Source organism: Pyxicephalus adspersus, chromosome 9 (genome assembly GCF_032062135.1).
Source record: "Pyxicephalus adspersus chromosome 9, UCB_Pads_2.0, whole genome shotgun sequence".
In the NCBI taxonomy this organism is placed as follows: domain Eukaryota; kingdom Metazoa; phylum Chordata; class Amphibia; order Anura; family Pyxicephalidae; genus Pyxicephalus; species Pyxicephalus adspersus.
Genome location: NC_092866.1, coordinates 59,474,524 through 59,483,105, shown reverse-complemented (window position 1 = coordinate 59,483,105; position 8,582 = coordinate 59,474,524).

Here is an 8,582-nt window from a genome sequence, read left to right as displayed (position 1 = left end):
GCGGCTAGCCAGGTGCCAGCTGACGGGAGCCATGCAGGGATCACTTGATCCCAAAGCAGGTCTAAGCCTGTGATTGGTGGAGGAATAGGGGACAGAAAACATATGTGTGTAAAAGAGTTAGAAAGCGTTAGAATAAACAGTTTTTCTTTTTACTCTTCCTCCCAGGTGGACTGTGTTTGCATTTTGGTTTTGGATAGAGAAGAATTAAAACCCTTTCCCAGGTTAATTTCCTTTCCATCCTGGAGATTTACCATCACTTCCTATCCTATACCAGCAGCAGGAAGTGGGAGAAAATCTCTACAAAGAGGAATTCCCTTCATAGACTGTTGTCACTGGAAAGGATATTGGAGGATAAACCCTTGCCCAGTGGGGACACGGATAGTGATAGAAACTGGCTACTCTGCTTTGAATTAAAAGATCCCTTATACCTGAATTCCAAAGTGTACTTTTAAATTACATATAACAGTATTTTAAAAAGACCCCCCCAAAAAAATAATAAAAAAGTATTAATGTATTCTAAAGAAGCTCTACTCCTGTTTATTTTCTGGCATTGGATCACATGACCAATGCCCAGGCATTGCATGCACCAACCAGCATTGATGTCCAAGGAAGATTCTATAGCGGATGTTTTTAACATTTGAAATAACTTTCAGGTCCTCAGGGAACCCCCAGCTATAATTACTACATCCACATCTCACTGTATATTAGTGTGGTGATCAGTAGGAAAAAAACTCTTACATTGCTGGCCTTTGAAAAGAATGTCACCCTTACAGATAGCTAAAAAGATCATTGGTGTCATTTAAACTAGCACAGATTTTCCATTCCCCAAAAGTCCCCTAGCATTCTTTGGAGGAATCCTAGTTCTGTTTTTACATCATCTGCATGTCCAACCATCCATTAATGTGTATGGCCAGGTTTAAGTTTTGTTGCTGTTCTATATCTGACCACTAGATGGCACAAGCTGATGCAGATTCGAAGCCTTTTTGCAAATCTACTTTTTGGGTTTTTCTGAATAAATAAAATGAAGAATTGTCCAGTCAGCATAAACACAGATAATTCATGAATCATAATTATCTGTAGATTTAAATTTCATAGATTACTCCCTTTACGTTTTATTCTGGAGAATAAAAAAACAAAGCACTTTCCTAAATCCTCCAAAATTTCTACAGAAAATGAAGAAACTTTAAAGAGACCCTGTTGCAGGCTAAAAAGATTGCATGTAAAAGGGGTGAGTTTTTGTCTGCACAGGAGGAGTTTTTATAAATAAATAACATGTTGAAAACATCCTAAATGCACATATAAATCTGATCTGGGATTAATATTATTATTATTATTATTATTATTATTATTAATATTAATAATAAACAGTATTTATACAGCGGCAACATATTACGCAGCGTTGTACATTAAATTGGGATTGCAAATGACAGACAGATACAGACAGTGACAGAGGAGGAGGAGAGGACCCTGCCCCGAAGAGCTTACAATCTAAGAGGTTGGTTGAGTGTTGAAATTAAAGGTCTAGTGACAGGGTCCCTTTAAAATATAGCTCCACCATAGATAACGTGTCATCAATCATATTCACCTTGAGTGTTTGGTGAAAGTCATATTCCCTGCTTGTTATTCCCTTTATGATGGGGGTTACATCTACTAAAGAACAGTGGTCCTGTACTGCCCCCTGGTGGTCACCTATAATGAATGACATCCCATGATTTTTAGAGTGAATTTTTTAGTTTATTGTTCCCTAGCTGTTGCAGGACTACAAGTCCCAGCCACCCCATTCAGCCCTATGTCTTTCATGTGCACTTTGTGTAACACAAGACGAAGGTGAGTCCATCAGAGCCTTAAAGAAAAGCATCCGGAATTAATCTGGCCCATTTGCAGTGTGTTGGTTACAGAATATGGTTCCAATAGAATGTCTACTAAAACAATTGGGCCCCACGGAACCTCAAGGGGCCCCTGTTCCTTTCAAGCTCAGACTCCAAGGTGAATGACACATTTTGTGAACCTACGCTGTAATGCAATACTCAATTTAGTGCAGGTTATCTTTCACCATCTGTGACCTGGAACCTCAATGTCACATCTGAACTTTATATTTCCATGCTTTTCATTCCCAATCTGAAATCAGAATAACAGAGAGGGCTGACCTGGCACACCAAGAACCAAATATGTAAAATCAGAGGTTCAATGCAAGGATGAACATAGCCACATTTGCATTGCAGCAGCACATGTGTATGAATGATCCCTGCAGTTAAGGATTACAATGGTGGCCTTTCTCCAGCTACAGCATGCTGATTGGACAGTGAAAGAACAGCAGAAAACTGATGAGCTGATCCCTCTTCTCACTTTGCTTTCTCCTCCTATCAGTGTGCAGCATACCGGTCTGACTCCCACTCCTCTCCCTTCCAGTTTGAGCTCTGCTGTGCATGGACCATAAAAGACTGATGCCAAGTCACATTTAGGTGCATACACCTCTCACATTAAATATACCCATATGGCATTATTTCTATGTCTTTATATCTGCCCAGTGTTCAGCTTTAATATTAACCCGAACTTTTCTTCCTAAACCATACCAGTGAGCTAAATATGCAAATCTGAGCATTGTGAGCGGTGAATGGTTGTTGCCTCTTTATCAGATGCCAGGCAACGGGACAACAGCAACTCTCAGAGGGAGGAGGATGAAATGCATGAGAAAGAAGGAATTGGCACATTTTGGCAATGGTGAATGTTTCTCAGCTTGGCTGATATAATTCACTGAGCAGAGATCTAAACCTGTGCAATGAAAGCTGTCGCTGCATGTTCTGCGTCGCATTATCTGTATGGTAAAAATAGAATCATATTTACACTTTCTGAAAAAAAATTGGAATGTTGGAATTCCTAAATCACATAAGGAATTTTACATTTCTTAAAGTCTTAAAATCTCAAAATTGCAAAGCCCAGTAATATAGGATTGTCACCAAAATTCACCATTAGTTCAGCTGGGGGTAAATAGTAATGGACAAGGGATTGCAAGGGCTGCAGTAGGTGCAGCAGTGATCAGTGTTGGGGGGATTACATGGGGTGCAGATGTGATCAGTTAAAAAAGCGGGGTTTGCAGAGGGTACAATGGTTTTCAGTGATGGAGAAGGAGTTACAATTGACCAGGGCTGGAGGGGTGCTTTGTTGGGGGATGAGGATATCAGTGGTGCAGAAAGGAGGGTTTATGGGGGTTGGGGGGTACATAGTTCATCAATAGTGGAGAATGAGTTCTGGGGGATAGACGTGATTGGATGATCAGTGATGAAAAGGGGTGTCAGATTTGGGGGGACTAGTGATAAAAGAGGGGTTGATCAGTGGTAGGTTACAGGGGCTGCAGAGGTGATCAGAGGGATTTGCAGAGGGTGCAAAGGCTTTTAGTGTTGTAGAAGGGGTTACAGTTGTCCAGGGCTAGGGGGAGATTGCAGGTAGGCAGAAGATATCAGTGGTGCAGAAAGAAGGGTTTATGGGGTTTGGGGGGCAGTAGAGAGTTGATCAATTGCCGAATATGAGTTGGGAGTGGGGGGTAATGATGATTGGTGGAGAAGGTATATCGGGTTTGGGGTCACCAGTCATGAATGGGGGGTTTGCAGGGAGTGCACAGGTTATTAATGGTGAGGGAGTTGCAGGGGTACAGGTGACCAGGGATGGAGGGCAGATTGCAGGGGGCAGAGGATATAAGTGGTGCAATAAAGGAGGATTGGTGTGAGATGGGGGACATAGGGGATCAGTACCCGAGAATGAGTTGCACAAGATGATTGGGTGATTAGTGGTGAAGAAGGAGTTTTGGGGTGACAAGTCAAGAAAGAGGAGTTTGCAGAGGGTGCGGAGGTTATCAGTGCTGGAGGGAGATTACAGGGTGTGCAGAGGTGATCAATCATTAAAGGGGGTTAGCAGAGGCTGAAAAGGTTTTATTGGCGGAGAAGGGGTTTCAGGGGGCAGAGGTGACCAGGGGATGGAGGGGGGGGGATTGCAGGGAGTCAGAGAACATTAGTGGTGCAGGAAGGGATCCTAGGAGGGGGGATGGAGGGGGGGGGATTGCAGGGAGTCAGAGAACATTAGTGGTGCAGGAAGGGATCCTAGGAGGGTAGAGGTGAACAGAGGCGGGGGGAGGGGGGTCTTAGGAGGAAGGTACCCAGTGGTGAAGGAGGGAATGTAGAGGGTGATCAATGGTGCAGGGGGTGCAGGGGCAAAAGACAAAGGTGAAAGTGCTGAAGTATGAGAGCAACATTGAGCTTTGTACAAGAAGTGCATATTTTTTGGTTGCAAGGGTCATGGCTCTTGTGCTGTGTAGGGTCAGGTTGTAGCTAGCTGTGCCCTCTTGAACCCTTCCACTAACAGTGCAGTAAAGCTACACTAAAATTTTACTATGCTATGCACAGTGCACAGAGTTCTCCTTCAGTATTCGGGATAATTTACCATATTATAGTCACCTGTAAATGTTACCTGTCGTCCTATGATGGCTACAAGGATGCTGTCTTCAATTTATTTATCCGATTTTTGGACCGGTCCCCCCAGCATACCAAAAAAATGTTTTTTTCAGGTGACAGAATAATGATTTCATGAAGTGGCAATGGTGAGATAATCTGTTCACTGGTGTGTGCACTCCTGCATGGAGTTTGCTTTTGTCAGTTCAGACTTGAATGGTTTGAATGAGTGAGTGATGACCCGTATAACCGGTATATATCCCATACTGCAGAACTAATCATACAAAAACTCAGCAAATCCAGAAATAGACAGCTTATGGGTTTTTTGGATCTATTTTGACCAAAACAAACTACAACTTATATTTTGTAATAGTTAGGGGTCAGCATTAGGCCCCAGCCCCCTCCCCTCCAATCCAATTACCTTGTTATCATCCATGTACCTTAAAAGTAAAATTAAACTTTCTGTATCTTTACCATTTAGGTTCTTTATTTTAATGAAATGTCTAAATTGGATCTTTACCAAATGGGCAAATGCCATTCTGTTTTAGCGGCCATTGTTACCATCTTCTCTATTAAGGATTTATATTTTGTCAAAGTTCTTCAAAGGCTAACTATAAAACTTGTACAAGAATCACATCTTCTCCTATGAAGTATCATAGTGGTATCACTAATTTCTCTTTGTACTTTGAATTTGTATTGAGATATTCCCCCTGAAGAAGCACGTCCTCCCTGTGAAACGCATCGGGTTTAGTGAATATCTATCTTTTTTGCTACAATTCAATGAAATCTTGCCTTTGAGACTGTGAACCTTTTTTCTTGTTTTTGAAATTGTTTGGAATTTTTAAAAACGTTTTAAAAAATGTTTTGTCACCACTCAAACTCCCTACTTTATGCGGCTCCCCCATCTGTTTGTGAGCGTTTACAAACCCCCTTTTTGGGTTGTAATTTTTTGGGATGCAAAACTAAAGTTATTAAATGGGTGCTGCCATCTTCGCCTGGTCATCTTCCGGTTCCGGATCTTCCACCGCAGTTATTGTCCACACATTGGAGCATTGGAATTTATTCATTCTTGGTATCTAGAGACATGCTTGGATTTCCAGCATGATACACCAGCCTGCGTATGCACAGTGTATATACAGAAAATCATAGCAAACAAGCAGGTAAGTTTATTTTATTGCAGAAGAGACACCACCTGTCCATTCTGCTATTGTGAACCTGCTTAGTTTCATTCCACTTTAACCCAAGCTATCCCTAGCTGCAAGCATTTACTTAACCCTAGCTCCAATAAATAGCATTCTCAGAATCAAATTCTGGATTGCAACAACATTGGCCCAATGAGGATTGGCCAGATTTATTAAAGCTCTCCAAGGCTGGAGAGGATACACTTTCTTTTGTGAAGCTGGGTGATCCAGCAAACCTGGAATGGATTACTTCAAAGTCATTTGCTATTCCAGGTTTGCTGGATCACCCAGCTTCACTAGAGAAAGTTTATCCTCTGCAGCCATGGAGAACTTTAGAAAATCAGGGCCAATGTGCATTGGTTTAGCTTTTTTTCCACCAGAAGCCCATGTGAGAGGGTGGCAATGCAGGACCACAATTTAGAGACAGGGACAGAGCTTTGCTGACTCATCAGAAAATGCCTGGAAATAGCTAAATCATCAGGGATTAATATAACCCCCCTATCGGTAATCCCGAGTGTGACTCGGGTTGCATTTCACATGCTAAAATCAGTAATCCCAAGTCACACTCAGAGTTGCCTAAAACATAAAAAAGCACTTACCTTGTTCCGTTGTCGTCCCCTGGCGTCTTGCTGGTCTCTGCAGCTCCTCCGGATACGTCTTCTTTCTTCGATCTTCTCCCGGTGTGTGCGGAGACAATCTCCGGGGTTTTCCGGTACATGCGTCGGTGCGGGCGGGAGGAGCGGCAGGAAATTTAAATATTTTTGTATTAGATTCAATACAAAATAGCTATATTGAGTCCAATACAAGGACATTTTTATATAATATAAATATAATTATATTAGATATAAATTATACATGCTACTGTACAGTTATATTACGTTTCACTATTTTTTTCTTTAACAGATTTTTGTGTTTTTTTTAATTTAAAGTTTTAATTAAGTTTAGGTTTAAATTTTAAGTTTATTATTAAATGTATTAAATATTGGGTTTTGCCTAGGAATTATAACCTACAATGTAAAATAAATTTCCATGCAAAAAAAATGTAACGCTTTTTTTGCGTGGAAATACAGACAGAATTAGAACACTAGGGGGGATTAATGACAATATATTTTTGAAGTGCTTGAACATGTTACCCTTTTATGCGAGCTTTAGATATAAATTACTGATGGACATCCAGCACCGGGCATATCATGAACCTGGTCTTCTCATACATGAATGTGAAGCTACAGACCTACAGAGAAAAATGTACATTTTACAAATCTTGCTATTTGTTTTCTTTGCATGAATGTGATCTGGATGTGAGTGTAATATTAGAATATTTTATATGCTAAAGGTTTATATTTCTTTAAAATGGCTTCCCTCTTGCTCATAGAGGGAATGAATGATACTTTGCTATTCTGGTGTGTGATTTATCATTCTGCTACCCAGATTTGTTTAATATGTGTCACAGCCTCTCCTATATTCTAGACAGGAGAGCCCTAGTATGTGATTATAGGGCACAGAATGGGCACACAAGCTGGCGAGGCTAAAAGTCACTGCGTGCCCACTTTGTGCCATTATACCTAGATCAGTATTTCTCAACCAGGGTTCCTCCAAAGGATGCTAAAGGTTCTATGAGTAATTTCTCAGGTCAGTTTAAGTGACCCCAATGATCTTTTTGGCTTTAAGGGTGACATTGTTCCCACTGGCCAGCAATGTAAGAGGAATTCTTCCCACTGACCACCATGCTAATATACTGTGATCTGTGGGTATAGTAATTATAGGAGAGCTTCCCTGAATACCTGAAACTTATTTCAAAGGTTCCCCTACGGTATAACCTGACCTGGACTCAACCACTGGAGATATTAAAAATGGAAAGTTTAATTTTCATCAGAGTTTCAGCACTTATTTGGAAGATTTCTAATAATTTTTTTTTCTATTTCACTGAAATTACCAGTAAAAGCAGAAAAAAATTATCTTCTTGCAATGGTCTATAAATGGCTTCTGAGGGTTACATCGGCTTCTTCTAATTATCTTTGAACTGTTCTTGTGGAAAAAAAAGAATTTATGTTTACACGAAAACAATGTAAACATTTACCACACCAGTACACAAATAATGATTACATATATACCAAGCAAAAACAAACAAACACCACAAAAGGGTATCAAAATAATGCAAATATTAATTGCAGGTTAATCAAGCAGAGCAATATGATTGTTTGGTGAATGTCACACTTATTGATTGTGTAACTGTGATGAAATGAACTGTTATGAGAGAAACTAAACATTCTAAAATACAGTACATGCACCTCTCCAAAATATAATAAAACTCTTCAAATATAAAGGTAGACCCCCCACAATTATGGCAAACCTGCTCCCACAGGCACCCCAGATCATACCACTGCCCCCACAGGTACCCCATATCATGACACTGCCCCCACAGGTACCCCAGATCATACCACTGCCCCCACTGGTACCCCAGACCAATGGTCGCCAACCCTTTCGGACCTAAGGTACACTAAATGCAGAGACTTTTGATTGCACATGCACGGGAAGCCTTGTGTCAGAACCCACTCATTCTCCCATCGCAGGTCAGAGACACAACCCGCCTACCGCCCTGAGCCTACAATCTGTACGGGGACTGCCAAGAACGTGAACCACCGAAAATTTGTTGCGGACCACCGGTTGGCGACCTCTGCCCCAGACCATAACACTGCCCCCACAGGCACCCTAGATCATAACACCACCCCCACAGGTACCCCAGATCATAACACTGCCCCCACAGGCACCCCAGATGATAACACTACCCCCACAGGCACCCCAGATCATACCACTGCCCCCACAGATACCCCAGATCATAACACTGCCCCCACAGGCACCTCTGATCATACCACTGCCCCCACAGGCACCCCAGATCATAACAGTGCCCCTATAGACACCCCAGATCATAACACTGCCCCCACAGGCACCCCAGATCATA